General features: G+C 51.1%; 1 protein-coding gene across 2 annotated transcripts in view; it reads right to left on the bottom strand.

Annotated features, from left to right (window-relative positions):
• The window catches only part of DHODH (dihydroorotate dehydrogenase (quinone)), a 212406-nt gene that overhangs the window by 10532 nt on the left and 186246 nt on the right, over positions 1 to 15628 (bottom strand). The gene's annotated exons all lie outside the window — the stretch shown is intronic.

The raw sequence follows: 15628 nt of genomic DNA, 5'->3' as shown, positions 1-15628 counted from the left end.
TGCCTGGACGTCGACGCTTAAGGACAGCACAAGGGTATTTCGACGCCGATCTGTCCCCCGAAGGTGTATGGGACCAGTGTTCCCTCTTCTCACCCATGTCTTTGCGCTCCAACCTTTTTTGAGAGGAGGGCTTCTTCGAGAGATGTTCTTCTCGACCACTTGCTGACTCATTTCCTCTCCTGCATAGCATGGTTTGATTTTCTCCCTTTCTCTAAGTGCAGGTCTGATTTAGCCATCTTTTTAACCACAGGCCGGGCACTTATTAAATAAGGAAAAAATTGACCAAATTCAGAAAAACAGCAACATTTTGTACCCCAGGTACTAAAGAAGTCGAGTGAAACACAAAAAATTCACTTGAGAACAACAATTAGTGAGAAAAACCCACTAACTGACTAGCTCAATGCTCCAGGATCCTCACAGAAGGAGCCGGAAAAAAGAACTGACCTAACTGTCACCTGTGGTGCATGGTGGGAGCCTGGGGGTTCCTGGAGGTCTTAAAGGTGCGGCGCCAGTTTTTCCCAACTGTTCTATATGCAACGTCTCTAGGCTAATCTGCCTCTATGATCTAGCCTATTTACCTTTGAAAATTAAGGCTGTGTTTTCAAAGCAAACTGAAAGCAGTTTTCTTTCTCTGTATCATGAAAATATCATGATTTATGTTTCTTTAATATTTCAAATGTAAAAGATTTACAATGCAATTGTGGCATATTTGAGCCTAGTAATATGTTTTTAGGCTGTATATATATATTATATATATATATGCATATTACCTATATATATGTGGATATATGTATATGTGTAGGTATATGCATATAATTTGTTATTGCTTCGGGGTCCTCGCACGTGGGGTGGGGACTATTCAGTGCTTAAGACTATTGATGAGTATCCCCTGGAAGAGAACAAAGTCTATCCGAGTAGATCTTCCCGACTACTTCTCTCACCAAACATGCCTGCTCAGGACCACGAATTGTAGACAGAATTTCAGAACAGACAACCCAGTGCAGCAACCATATAAATAGATTATCATATGAAATACCACAAAAAGACCTACACAGTTGCTCAAAGCTGCACGCATACTGAACAAGCATTTGCAATGCAATAGGTCTCGCACTATTAAAGTCTGAGCTATTGGCATTGCTATTAATAATGCAACACAAATAGCTCAAACATTCAGTAATGCGGGACCTATTGCATTGCAAATGCTTGTTTTCTTAAGACATGGTACGGGGCAGAGTCAGAAAGGGGGTAACAAAAACGAGCAACAACATCCTTCCAAACACTGCAGTTTGTTATTACAGTCTGGCTCCAAGGAAACATCTGAGATGTACCGAGGAAAAAGCCCTGAGCTGAATAAAAACATTGACACCTAGACGAGGTTTGTCCACTTATTGTCCGGGTGGAGGGCTCCGATCACCGCCCAAACCTGCCGCGAAGGCGACTTCTACGAGCCGCAGGCTCTCCGAGGGTGAAACATGTCAAATTCCAAAACCCTGGCCCATGTGGATTCGGAAACACTAGCCCATGTGGTCACAATGGACAACCTATCCGAGGGTAACACAGGCAGAATAGGAGACTGTGAGAACGAGTCAATTGGTGAACGAGTAGATGCATGCGCAGGTCACGTACGTACGAATGAATTAAAAAATGAATGACTGGGCACAAGGCTAAAGTATTAGTTAATGAGTACTGGCAGAGCGCAGGCACCTCTCACGAGTAGATGACACCACCCTACAACATCCTGGCCTCCCTCAGTCTTAAGCATTCATCCAGCCACACTGTCACTTGTTTTTCACTCATTCATGCACTCTCATTCATCCATTTGTGCATACATCATTCATCCATACATTCCCTTTTTCGTGCATTAATTCACACACAGCCCTCCATGACCTCTCTTTCACAGCGTTCGAGGCTCCCACCGTGCTAGTCGTCGCTGCCGCTCTCGTCGCTCATGAGCCCGTTGGAGGGGCTTTTGGCGCCGTTGGGTCGGGTCCTCCCCAGGAACTCAATCCCCTTGTCCATCATGCCAGGCATGGTGGGGCTGCGGTGTGTTAGGTGTGAGTAAGGGGCAGCCCCGCGCCTGGCCGGCTCTGGGTCTCTGGGAGGTGGGGAAAGTTAAACATGGAGTCGCGGTGGTGCTGCTGCAGGCGGCGCTCGGTTACGCTCATAAACGACGCCCCTTTACGCACAGCAGGAACGTTAGAGCAGAGGCGGGGTGGTGGCTGAGGTCCGTTTGCTTTCCGTTATGCTGTCTGAGTCTGAGGACAGTTACTGGGTGCCGCTTTTCAGTCCCTGGTTGTTCCTGTCCGTCGGTCTGTGCGCTGCTGTCGCTCATCGCAGGCAGCCGAGGAAAGGAGCTTTTGTCAGTAGTGCAGGAAACACCGAGGTTTGTTAGCCGCTTTCTATCTCCTAGGAGGAATCCCGCCCGCATGTGTGCTTGGACAGCAGCAGCCCTGCTCCAGGAGTGAGGGACACGGATGGGAGCGGTGGTGGGGGAAGCGGAGGGCACAGGGGTGTGGGGGTTTGGAGCAGGAGCACATAGTGGTTGCGCGGTGCCTAGGACGTGCGTGTTGAGAAACTGCATGCTGGCTTGCGAGGGAAGCGGGACAGGAGATGTGCACGCCGCGCGGCTGTAGGCGCGTACACCAACTCAAATCCGCCAAAAGCCTGCGCGTGCAAATCTGGGGGTTTGGAGCAGGAGCACATAGTGGTTGCGCGGTGCCTAGGACGTGCGTGTTGAGAAACTGCATGCTGGCTTGCGAGGGAAGCGGGGCAGGAGATGTGCACGCCGCGCGGCTGTAGGCGCGTACACCAACTCAAATCCGCCAAAAGCCTGCGCGTGCACATCTGGGAGTTTGGAGCAGGAGCACATAGTGGTTGCACGGTGCCTAGGACGTGCGTGTTGAGAAACTGCATGCTGGCTTGCGAGGGAAGCGGGACAGGAGATGTGCACGCCGCGCGGCTGTAGGCACGTACACCAACTCAAATCCGCCAAAAGCCTGCGCGTGCACATCTCCTGTCCCCCTTCCGAGGCAAGTCAGCAACAATAGATCTCGCTTGCGAGCAGCGCTTCGCGCTGCGTTCGCAGGCGAGACCTAAAAACTGTGAAGCGCACGATTGTATCAACCCAATATAAACTTATTTTGACTTGTACTTAAGTGGTTGTCTATTTACTTACTTATATACTATTCCACAACCACCTCTGATGGGTCTGTAAAACTTACCTTTTGTCTTAAAGTTTTGTCCTGAATTTTGACCTTCTGTCCTTAATTTTTGTCCTGAATTTTGACCCTTTGTCCTGAATTTTTACACTTACCGCCCTGAATTTGCATTCATGCCAGTTGGTCACCCTAATTTTGGAGCACTGGTGACGTAGCAAAATGTCATTTACAGATAGCAGATCTTCTTTTGATATGGCCACTAAATATGCACAAACATGCAGTTATACTGGCAAAAATATATAGCGGAAAAACAAACGTGAGGAAATCGGGTTTCAGTGAATATTTATCACTTGCGTATCACCAAGTAAAGTGTCTTGATTTCTTTTACTCCTAGTAAAATCTTGGTTTCCATCACACTTCTTTTTGACAAAAAGTGCTTCATTTATGGTTTCTCAAATGCTGATGTAATTTGAAATATTTGAAATATGTGTATAGTTCATGTTGCGGTATTTAAATGTGTTAGAAAAACTGAAATACTATTTTCTGCAGGACTGTCACCTATATCACTTTTACAAAAAAACTGAAATACTATTTTCTGCAGGACTGTCACCTATATGACTTTTACAAAAAAACTGAAGGAATATGCTACTTACCAGTATGCATCTGTTCTTGGCATGTAGAGCTGCAGATCTATACACTGTTCATAGATCGCCATCTGGTGTTGGGTCCGGATGTTTGCAGTTTGTTTATCCTCTTGGAAAGTCTTTGGAAGTCACTAGGTCGGTGACTCCTCCTTTGGATCGTATTGCGCATGGGCTTCGGCTCCATCCTCAGATTGTTTTTCGCCAGCAGGGAAAGATAGAGCGTAGTAACAACAGTGAAGAAACCCATGTGTGTTGTATCTAAATAAGATAGACTGGAACAGATACAGGTAGCCGGGGAGGCGGGTGGGCGTGTGTACATCTGCAGCTCTATATGCCAAGAACAGATGCATACTGGTAAGTAGCACATTCCGTTCAAGGCATATGAGCTGCAGATTACACACTTTTGCATAGACTATATAGCAGTTCCCAACCTTAGCGGCGACACCGGTATCTGTTGCAGTGGTTTGAAATAATGTTTTTAGCACAGCCTGGCCCACACTAGCTTATTGCTTGGTTTGCACATCTACACAATAGTGTTTAGTGAAAGTGTGCGGTGTTGACCATGTAGCTGCTTTGCAGATATCATCTAATGGGATGTTCCCTAGAAAAGCCATGGAAGCCCCTATCTTCCGTGTAGAATGGGCTTTAGGGGGAACGGATAGCGTTCGTTTTGCTTTGTGGTAGCAAATCTGGATGCATTTTACAATCCACCTAGCTATCCCTGATTTTGAGATGGGGTTGCCCTTGTGTGGTGGAGAGAAAGTGGCAAACAGTGGTTTGGTCTTTCTGAAAGGTTGTGTTCTTTGGATATAGTAAAGTAAGGCTCGTTTGACATCTAGCGTGTGTAGAGCCCTTTCTGCAACAGTCTGAGGTTGCGAGAAAAATACTGGTAATTCTACAGATTGGTTTAGGTGAAAAGGGGAAATGACTTTAGGTAGGAATTTTGGGTTGGTATGGAGAACAACCTTGTTCTGGTGCATTTGAAGAAAAGGTTCTTGTATGGTAAGTGCTTGTATCTCACTGACCCTTCTAAGGGAAGTGATGGCTACAAGGAAAGCTGCTTTCCATGTGAGGAATTGCAGTTCGCATTTATGCAAAGGTTCGAAGGGAGGCCCCATCAGCCTTGTGAGAACGATATTTAAGTTCCACACAGGTGAGGGTGGTACTCTGGGGGGAATTATTCTTTTGAGGCCTTCCATGAAGGCTGTTGGAAAACCACTTCCACACTAGAAGGGGTGGTGGTGGTCTTCCGGACACACTGTGGTAGCTTGGCTCGAGTGGTCAGGAATCAGGCTCCGTGCTAAGCATACAACATACCCAAACAATAACCATGCGTGCATCCGTTCCAAAAACGACTCTACACCGTAAAAATTATGAAAATAACTTTCTTTATCTGCTTTTTCTCTTAGTTGCTGATTGGAGAAAATAAATAACAATCACAATATACAAACTTTTTCGAAAGTGCAGGACAAATAAATACTGGCTTAATGATTCAATAAATAGGGGTGATCATAAATACTGAAGGCATAAATAAAAGTGCAATACAGACAGGCAATTAAATATTCTGAGGCAATAAATACTGTAACCAATAAATATTGTGCATCAATAAATACTGTGGACCAATAAATACAGTGGAACAATAAATAGATTAAATACAATAAATACAGTGCCCCTAATAAATACTTAAAAGCTGACAGTGACACTCATGGATTCAGATCACTTTTGAATTCCTAAGGGCTGATTTGGCCCAGGCACAGCTTGTGGGGATGTGGAAGGCTTGGGGGTGTCTACTCCCTGGCTTGGTCAAGGCTGAGGCCTAAACTGAGGTAGATAAAGGGGAAAAATACCAGAGACCTGGCTCTCTCTCTCCACACAACTTCTCTAGATTAGTCCCAGTTCACCCCTGGCACAGTCAGGTTGGTTCCAGCACCTCCCTAGCCCCTTAGAGCAGTCTCTCAGGTCTCCACAGGGCCTTAGGCGCCCTCTACTCCACTTACTGCCCTTTTTCTGATGCTCCGACGCCGCTGGAGTCGTATCGATGCCGTGAGGCGGTTCCGGTTCGATGTCGGCGGCCTCGGCACAATGTCAGTTCTTTGACGACGCCGGCAGGCAGATCCGGTCTCGATGTCAGCGGCCTCGGTTCGATCTCGACCTCCGATTCGATGGCGTCGGGCAGTCTTACTCGATGTCGACTTCGGGCGGCTCCGGTCCGATGGCGACCTCGGCTTCGATGACGTCGGCCGGCCTTGCCTCGATGTCGACTTCCGGCGGCTCCGGAGTGCGATCCTCACTCCCGACCTCCGGTGCTCCTCACAGGTTTCCGGCGACTCCGGAGTGCGACCTCCACTCCCGACCTCCGGCACGATTCTCACAGGTTCCGGCGACTCCGGAGTGCGATCCTCACTCCCGACCTCCGTTACCCTTCACCTCGGTCTCCGACGACTCCGGAGGGCGGACTTCACTCCTCCGATGACGCCGCTCACTCGACCTCGGGTGACTTCCTCCTCGACCTCTGGTATTCCTCACGACCTCTGACGGCGCCCTCTCTCGACCTCTGGCGGCTCCGGGTACGACGTCTGCTTTTCCAGTCAGCGCCGCTTCTCCACCTCGGGCTCCAGGTCTTAGGCTACTCGACGTCGGACTTCAGGGAAACCAGCTTCCAGGTCAGGTTCTTGCTGTTCTCTTGTTTCTAAGGCCTGTTCCTGCTGTCCAGGTCCTCAGGATGGTTTTTCTGACTTCTTCCCACACAGGGCTCTAGGCTGGGCTCCGTCAGTAGGGACTAGTATCAAGGGTGGGTTTATGGACCCCACTCCAGGCACAAGTTTCCACCCCTGCTGCTTCACTCCTTCCTCCTTCACGTTTTTGCTGCTCACTCCTCACCAGTCAGGTGCCAACTGCCAGCTCCAACTGCCAACTCTCTCTCTTAGCTTCCCAACATTCTAAACCGCCTCCAACTGTCACAGGGTTCTGGAATGTTCTGGAAGGTGCTGGTAGGTTCCAGTGGATGCTGGTGATGTCACAGGTGGCCACCATTTTGTGCTTCAGGCCCTCAGACAGAAGTTTCAGGGGTAGGTAAAATGGCTCCCTGAATCTGCAGCAACACTAAAAAGTCTGGTGGTTCCCAAAAAGGAAAAATTCAAACAGGGTTTGAGGCAAAAGTGGGACAAAATAAATAATGATGAGGAGGGACCACCCAAAGGGCTGACAGGTCTAACACGCGTCCCCCCCAGCTGAAAGTGGGGAGAGCTACCCAACCCCTTGGGAGTTCTCATCACTAAGGCGGAAATACCTTGAGAGACCGTCTGCATTGGCGTGGTCCACTCCAGGCCGATGTTCCACCTGAAAGTCCATTCCCTGTAGGGCAATAGACCACCTCAACAACTTGGGATTCTCCCCCTTCATTTGCATCAGCCAACGAAGGGGTCTGTGGTCGGTCTGAACTAGGAAGTGCGAGCCAAACAGGTATGGCCGCAACTTCTTCAGAGCCCATACCACTGCAAAGGCTTCACGCTCTATTGCACTCCACTTCTGTTCCCTGGGAAGTAGTCTCCGGGATAGGAAGACCACGGGTTGATCCAGACCCTCTTCGTTGAGTTGCGATAACACTGCCCCAATGCCATGTTCTGATGCATCTGTCTGGACAATGAACTCCTTGGAAAAGTCTGGGGCCCTTAAGACCGGGGCCTCGCACATGGCTTTCTTCAATCTCACAAAGGCCTGCTGACAAGCCTCCGTCCAGACTACCCGTCGAGGTTGTTTCTTGGACGTGAGCTCCGTGAGGGGGGCTACGATGGTACCGTACCCCTTCACGAAGCGGCGGTAGTATCCCGTGAGGCCCAAAAATGCTCGGACCTCAGTCTGTGTCTTGGGGGGTTCCCAGGCCATGATGGCCTCGATCTTCGCCTGGAGGGGTTGCACCGCTCCCCTACCCACCAAGTGTCCAAGGTACACTACCGACCCCTGCCCGATCTGGCACTTGCTGGCCTTGATCGTCAATCCAGCTTGTCTCAGGGCCTGGAGAACAGCTTGCAGGTGACGCACGTGATCCTCCCAGCTGTTACTGAAGACGGCTATGTCATCCAGATAAGCAGCAGAGAAACTCTCCATTCCGGTGAGGATCTGGTTTACCAGGCGCTGAAACGTGGCAGGTGCGTTCTTGAGCCCAAAGGGCATCACACAGAACTGGTAGTGGCCATTGGGCGTGGAGAAGGCTGACCTTTCCCTTGCTCCATCAGTCAAAGAGATCTGCCAGTACCCTGAAGTAAGGTCAAAGGTACTTAGATATTGGGCAGCTCCCAGCCGGTCAATCAATTCATCCGCCCTAGGGATCGGATGAGCATCAGTTTTGGTCACTGAATTCAGTCCCCGATAGTCAACACAGAACCTCAGTTCTGGTTGGGCACCCGGTGGTGCAGCTTTTGGTACTAACACCACCGGACTGGACCAGGGGCTGCTAGAAGGTTCGATCACTCCTAGCTCCAGCATCTTAGTGACTTCACTATGAATGCTGGCCTTCACCTTGTCTGACATCCGGTAGATCTTGGACTTCACAGGTGGGCTGTCTCCTGTGTCCACGTCATGGACGCACAGGTGAGTCCTACCCGGGACAAGGGAGAACAACGAGGAGTACTGCCCCAGGACCTGGCGACAGTCCTCCTGCTGTTCAGGAGTTAGAGATGGGGAGAGAATCACTCCCTCCACCGACCCATCCTTCTCTTGAGACGCAAACAGATCAGGGAGAGGCTCGCTTTCCACGTCCTCTCCTCCGTTAGTCACCATCATCAAGATGACTTCGGGCCTCTCGTGGTGGGGTTTGAGGCGGTTGGCATGCAGCACCCGCAGGGGCTGACGAGGGGTCTTCAGGTCCACCAAGTAGGTAGCCTTACCCTTCTTCTCCAACACCTCAAAGGGTCCTGACCAGCGATCCTGGAGGGCACTAAGCTCTCCCGGTTCGATCACCCACACCTTCTGGCCAGGCTCCAACTCCACCGGGTGAGCATTGTGGTCATACCACGCCTTCATCACTGCTTGGCTGGCTTCCAAGTTGTCAGAAGCTTGCTTCCACAACTTAGCCATTTGGCTCCGGAAGGCCAGCATGTAGCTCACCACATCCTGGGGAAGCTTTCTGGGAGTTCTTTCCCATCCGTCTCTCACCAGGTTGAGAGGTCCACGTACAGGATGCCCATACAGAAGCTCGAAGGGGCTGAAGCCCACTCCCTTCTGTGGCACTTCCCTGTAGGAAAAAAGTAAACAGGGTAGGAGGACGTCCCATTTCCTCCGCAGGCTTTCAGGCAGACTTCTGATCATGCCTTTCAAGGTTTTGTTAAACCTCTCCACCAGACCATTGGTCTGGGGGTGGTAAGGAGTGGTGAACCGGTATGTCACTCCACACTCCTTCCACATGGCCCGCATGTACGCTGACATGAAGTTGGTCCCCCTGTCGGACACAACTTCCTTGGGAAAACCCACTCGGGTAAAGATTCCCATCAGGGCCCTTGCCACCACAGGTGCTGTTATGGTCCTCAGAGGTATTGCCTCTGGGTACCGTGTGGCATGATCCACCAGAACCAGGATAAACCTGTGACCAGCTGTAGTCGGTGGATCTAACGGACCCACAATGTCGATGCCCACCCTTTCAAAGGGAGTGCTAACGACAGGAAGTGGTTCCAGGAGAGCTTTCAGCTTCACCCCTGTTTTCCCACTGGCTTGGCAAGACACACATGTCCGGCAGTAGGTATCGGACGACACTTTCATCTGAGGCCAATAAAAGTGTGGGACAAGACGGGCGAAGGTCTTGTCTTGCCCCAGGTGTCCTGCTAATGGTATCTCGTGAGCCAACTCCAGAAGGAAGGCTCGATAACGTTGAGGAACTACCAAGGCTCGTGACGATCCATGTAGGGGTGCCTTGGGTTCACTGTAGAGGAGGCCATCCTCCCAGTAAACACTGTAGTTCCCTTCAACGTTCCCTGCTGCCTGGGCTTCGGCCTGTCGCCTCAGCCCCTCAAGGGTAGGGCACTCCCTCTGGCCCTGGCAGAATTCCTCCCTGGACGGGCCTCCCTCCACGTGCCACTCGGCCGGGATGGGTAGGTCCTCCAGGTTGGTAACGTCCCCCACCGCAGACTCCTGGTCCACCACCTCCGGTGGCCTATCCGTCCTACGGGGTGGGGACGCCGAGGCAGGCTCCTTCTGTCCTCGGTTCTTCCCTTGACTGGCAGCTGGCTGGGCCTTTGTTCCAGGCTCCAGCCGAAATGAACTCCCTCTTCGGGTAGTCGCGGACCTTGTGCTAACACAGGCCCAATCAGGTGTACCCAGCATCTCGGTGTGAGTCCGGTATTCCACCTCCTTCCAAGCGTTGTGCTCCATGTCATTCCCCAGCAGACAATCGACTGGCACGGCAGGGCTTACGGCAACTCGAAGTGAACCTGCAACCCCCCCCCATTCAAAGGGAACCTCGGCCACGGGATAGTGGCCTGTTCTGCCGTCAGCCATCGCGGCTGGGTGGAGTACATCGGGAATTACCTGCTCTGGAGACACCAGTTGGCTACGCACCATAGTCATACTGGCTCCTGTGTCTCTCAGAGCCTCCCCTCTTTGGCCGTTGATGGTGACCCACTGCCCATACTTTGCGGTATTTGCGGGCACCTGGATCTTGGGAACCATCTCCCGTTCTCCCAGGGACACTAAAGTGACACCCGCCCACTCCCTTCCCTTAGTTAAGGGCATCTCCTCCCCGAGCACTACACTAGCTACTCCGGGGGTCTTTCCTCCAGTGGGAGGGGGTGGTCGTTTCAAGCACTTCGGATCTCCTTTATAGTGTCCAACGCCACCGCACTCATAGCAATGGACAACCCTTGGCTGCTGACTCTGGCCAGGATTAGGGTTTCTGGGTGGGTTAGCCTTAGGGGTGAATCCTGTTCCCTTCCCTTGGAAGTTATTTTGGGGGTCTTTGGAGAACTCCTTTTTCTTTTCCCCTCCCTCTTTCTTCTGGGGGGCGCCCTGTCCGGCCTTTTGAGTATCCCCTCCAGTCCCCCTTGTGGACACCCGGGTACTAGCCCAAATGTCCGCCTCCTCAGCAAGCTTCCGGGGACTGGTCAGCTTGCTATCCACCAGGTGTTGCCGCAGTTCAGGGAAACATTTCTCGAGCAGGTGTTCCTTCAGTACCAGGTCAAACAACCCCTCGTAGTTCCTCACTTCACTGCCCTGAATCCAACCTTCCATTGCCTTCTTCGCATAGTCCAGGAAGTCCACCCAATTCTGCGTGCCCAGTTTGTGACTACCCCTGAACTTCTGTCTGTACTTTTCAGGTGTTAGTCCAAACTTTCTGATGAGCGCCAGTTTCATGGTGGGGTAGTGGGTCTGCTCATCCTCCTCGAGGGCCAATAAAGCATCCCTACCCGCTGGAGGCATGTACTTGTACAATCCCCCTCCCCAGTACTTCTCTGGAACCCCATGGGCCCTCAATGAGACCTCATAGGCCGCTAGCCACTTGGCGATATCGTCGCCCACTCCATAGCTAGCTACTATGTCCTTTGGCAGGTATGGTTTAGGTTCCCTGGTGATCTCTTGGGTTTGGCTGCCACCATTAGGAACAGGTTGTGCCCCGATTCTCAAGATCTGAAGATCTATTTCTTTCAGTCGTAATTCATGGGCCATCCTCTGCTCCTCCTTCTCCTTTTCCAGCCTTGCTAAGTCCCATGTGAGCTGTCTTTTCTCCCTCCGGTCTGTTAGCTCCACTTCAGACAAGCCACCGCTAGAGGCACTGCTGCCCTTCCTAGAAATGGTTCTGGGCCCTGCTGACAGGTTCCCCACCTCAGGTTGGTACATCTCAGCCCCCTCGGGGTCAGGCTCTCCATCCCTGTCTTCCTCCTCAGCCTTGCTTTCTCGGCGTGCCTCCCCCCAAGCCCTTAAGCTGGTTTGGAGTGCACCCTTCTTTGCTCCTGGGGGACAGTACACCCCCTCCCGCTGGCAAAACTCCCTGAGTTGGGCCACAGTGTACGTTTCTAGATTTTCTAGTACAAACTCCATCTTGCCCACTCAGGTTAGAGGACAGGTTTTGTGCAGTAACTATGCAGGGGGGTACCTTTAATAATACCTCCTCCCACCACCAGAGTAAATTTGGAAAAAACAAAAACCCACAATTAGGAAGGCCGCTTTGAGAAAACTCCCGGTGTAGGCCTATGGACTACCCACAGTTATTGTTGAGTATACGTAGGCACAGCTCTATCCCACCACTGAACACCAATTTATGTTGGAAAACCACTTCCACACTAGAAGGGGTGGTGGTGGTCTTCCGGACACACTGTGGTAGCTTGGCTCGAGTGGTCAGGAATCAGGCTCCGTGCTAAGCATACAACATACCCAAACAATAACCATGCGTGCATCCGTTCCAAAAACGACTCTACACCGTAAAAATTATGAAAATAACTTTCTTTATCTGCTTTTTCTCTTAGTTGCTGATTGGAGAAAATAAATAACAATCACAATATACAAACTTTTTAGAAAGTGCAGGACAAATAAATACTGGCTTAATGATTCAATAAATAGGGGCGATCATAAATACTGAAGGCATAAATAAAAGTGCAATACAGACAGGCAATTAAATATTCTGAGGCAATAAATACTGTAACCAATAAATATTGTGCATCAATAAATACTGTGGACCAATAAATACAGTGGAACAATAAATAGGTTAAATACAATAAATACAGTGCCCCTAATAAATACTTAAAAGCTGACAGTGACACTCATGGATTCAGATCACTTTTGAATTCCTAAGGGCTGATTTGGCCCAGGCACAGCTTGTGGGGATGTGGAAGGCTTGGGGGTGTCTACTCCCTGGCTTGGTCAAGGCTGAGGCCTAAACTGAGGTAGATAAAGGGGGAAAATACCAGAGACCTGGCTCTCTCTCTCCACACAACTTCTCTAGATTAGTCCCAGTTCACCCCTGGCACAGTCAGGTTGGTTCCAGCACCTCCCTAGCCCCTTAGAGCAGTCTCTCAGGTCTCCACAGGGCCTTAGGCGCCCTCTACTCCACTTACTGCCCTTTTTCTGATGCTCCGACGCCGCTGGAGTCGTATCGATGCCGTGAGGCTGTTCCGGTTCGATGTCGGCGGCCTCGGCACAATGTCAGTTCTTTGACGACGCCGGCAGGCGGATCCGGTCTCGATGTCAGCGGCCTCGGTTCGATCTCGACCTCCGATTCGATGGCGTCGGGCAGTCTTACTCGATGTCGACTTCGGGCGGCTCCGGTCCGATGGCGACCTCGGCTTCCATGACGTCGGCCGGCCTTGCCTCGATGTCGACTTCCGGCGGCTCCGGAGTGCGATCCTCACTCCCGACCTCCGGTGCTCCTCACAGGTTTCCGGCGACTCCGGAGTGCGACCTCCACTCCCGACCTCCGGCACGATTCTCACAGGTTCCGGCGACTCCGGAGTGCGATCCTCACTCCCGACCTCCGTTACCCTTCACCTCGGTCTCCGACGACTCCGGAGGGCGGACTTCACTCCTCCGATGACGCCGCTCACTCGACCTCGGGTGACTTCCTCCTCGACCTCTGGTATTCCTCACGACCTCTGACGGCGCCCTCTCTCGACCTCTGGCGGCTCCGGGTACGACGTCTGCTTTTCCAGTCAGCGCCGCTTCTCCACCTCGGGCTCCAGGTCTTAGGCTACTCGACGTCGGACTTCAGGGAAACCAGCTTCCAGGTCAGGTTCTTGCTGTTCTCTTGTTTCTAAGGCCTGTTCCTGCTGTCCAGGTCCTCAGGATGGTTTTTCTGACTTCTTCCCACACAGGGCTCTAGGCTGGGCTCCGTCAGTAGGGACTAGTATCAAGGGTGGGTTTATGGACCCCACTCCAGGCACAAGTTTCCACCCCTGCTGCTTCACTCCTTCCTCCTTCACGTTTTTGCTGCTCACTCCTCACCAGTCAGGTGCCAACTGCCAGCTCCAACTGCCAACTCTCTCTCTTAGCTTCCCAACATTCTAAACCGCCTCCAACTGTCACAGGGTTCTGGAATGTTCTGGAAGGTGCTGGTAGGTTCCAGTGGATGCTGGTGATGTCACAGGTGGCCACCATTTTGTGCTTCAGGCCCTCAGACAGAAGTTTCAGGGGTAGGTAAAATGGCTCCCTGAATCTGCAGCAACACTAAAAAGTCTGGTGGTTCCCAAAAAGGAAAAATTCAAACAGGGTTTGAGGCAAAAGTGGGACAAAATAAATAATTATGAGGAGGGACCACCCAAAGGGCTGACAGGTCTAACAAAGGCTTTAATGGCAGGTACTCTGAAAAGTGATAGGTGCTGCCTGTTTTGTAGGTAAGCTGCAATTGCTGCAAGGTGTAGCCGAATGGAGGTATAGGCTAGATTACACCTTTGTAGGTGGAGTAAGTAGCATATGATGTGTTGTATAGACACGTCTAGAGGATAGATTGTGTTATGGCAATAAACAACAAATCTTTTCCACTTGGCAGCGTAGCAGGCTCTAGTGGTAGGGCGTCTAGCTTCTCTGATGACATTCATACAGTCTGGGGGAAGGTTTAGGTATCCGAATTCCAGGATTTCAGAAGCCAGATCGCAAGGTTGAGCTGAGCTGGGTCCGGGTGCCTGATCTCTCCATGGTTCTGGGTTAGGAGGCATGGTGAGAGGTGTAGCTTTTGGTGTGGTACTACCGAGAGTTCCAGCAGCGTGGTGTACCACGGTTGTCTGGCCCATGTTGGAGCTACTAGGATCAGTGTGAGGGAATGCTGTTGTAGCTTTCGCACCACTAATGGAATTAGTGGGAGAGGTGGAAAAGCGTACGCAAATTTGCCTGACCAGTTCATCCATATCGCATTTCATTTGGACAATGGGTGTGGGTATCTGGCGGCGAAGCTTGGGCATTTTTTGTTTTCGTGGGTGGCGAAGGTCTATCTGTGGATGCCCCCACATTTGAAAGAACGGGTGAAGAACCTGCGGGTGAAGTTCCCACTCCTGGATCTGTTGCGTCTGTCTACTGAGCAGATCTGCCATGGTGTTTTGGACTCCTGGGACATGTTGGGCTAGGAGAAAGATTTTGTGTGGAATTGCCCATCTCCATATGCTCTGTGCTAATTGAGAGAGCTGTGGAGAGTGTGTGCCGCCTTATTTTTGAATATAATACATGCCAGTCATGTTGTCTGTGCGAATGAAGACTGCCTTGCCTGAAATCCGTGGTTGAAAGGATTTTAGGGCTAGAAAGATTGCTAGTAACTCCAGATGGTTGATATGGAGCAACTTTTGTTGAGGCCTCCATGTGCCCTGCACTGTGAGGTGTAATAGGTGAGCTCCCCAGCCGGGGAGCGATGCGTCCGTTGTTAGTATTATCTGGGGAACCGGGTCCAGGAACGGTCGACCTTTGGAAAGGTTTGTGGTGTTCCACCACTGCAGAGAGCAATGGGTACGACCGTCTACCAACACCAGATCTGTCAGTTGCCCCTGGGCCTGGTTCCATTGTCGCGCTAAGCACTCTTGGAGTGGACGCATCTGGAGTCTTGCGTGAGGCACTATGAAAATGCAAGAGGCCATCATCCCGATCAGTTGCATAAACACCCTTGCTGGAAGGGCATGTTGAAGTACAAATTTTTGCCACAAAGCCTGAATGCTTGCAATCCTGGCTGGATTGGGGTAGGCTATTGCTTTTGGAGGTGTCTATGGTGGCACCGAGGTATTGTTTTATGTGGGATGGTGTTAGCTGGGACTTTTGGTGGTTCACCGTGAAGCCTAGTTGGTGAAGTAGTTGGATTATAGTGGCGGTGTGGTGTACACATTGGTTGCATGAAGTGGCTTTTATCAGCCAGTCGTCCAAGTATGGGAA

The sequence above is a fragment of the Triturus cristatus genome, chromosome 12, assembly GCF_964204655.1.
Source record: "Triturus cristatus chromosome 12, aTriCri1.1, whole genome shotgun sequence".
Classification (NCBI taxonomy): domain Eukaryota; kingdom Metazoa; phylum Chordata; class Amphibia; order Caudata; family Salamandridae; genus Triturus; species Triturus cristatus.
The sequence above is the reverse complement of the archived record's forward strand: the minus strand, read 5'-3'. Positions and strand labels throughout refer to the sequence as shown.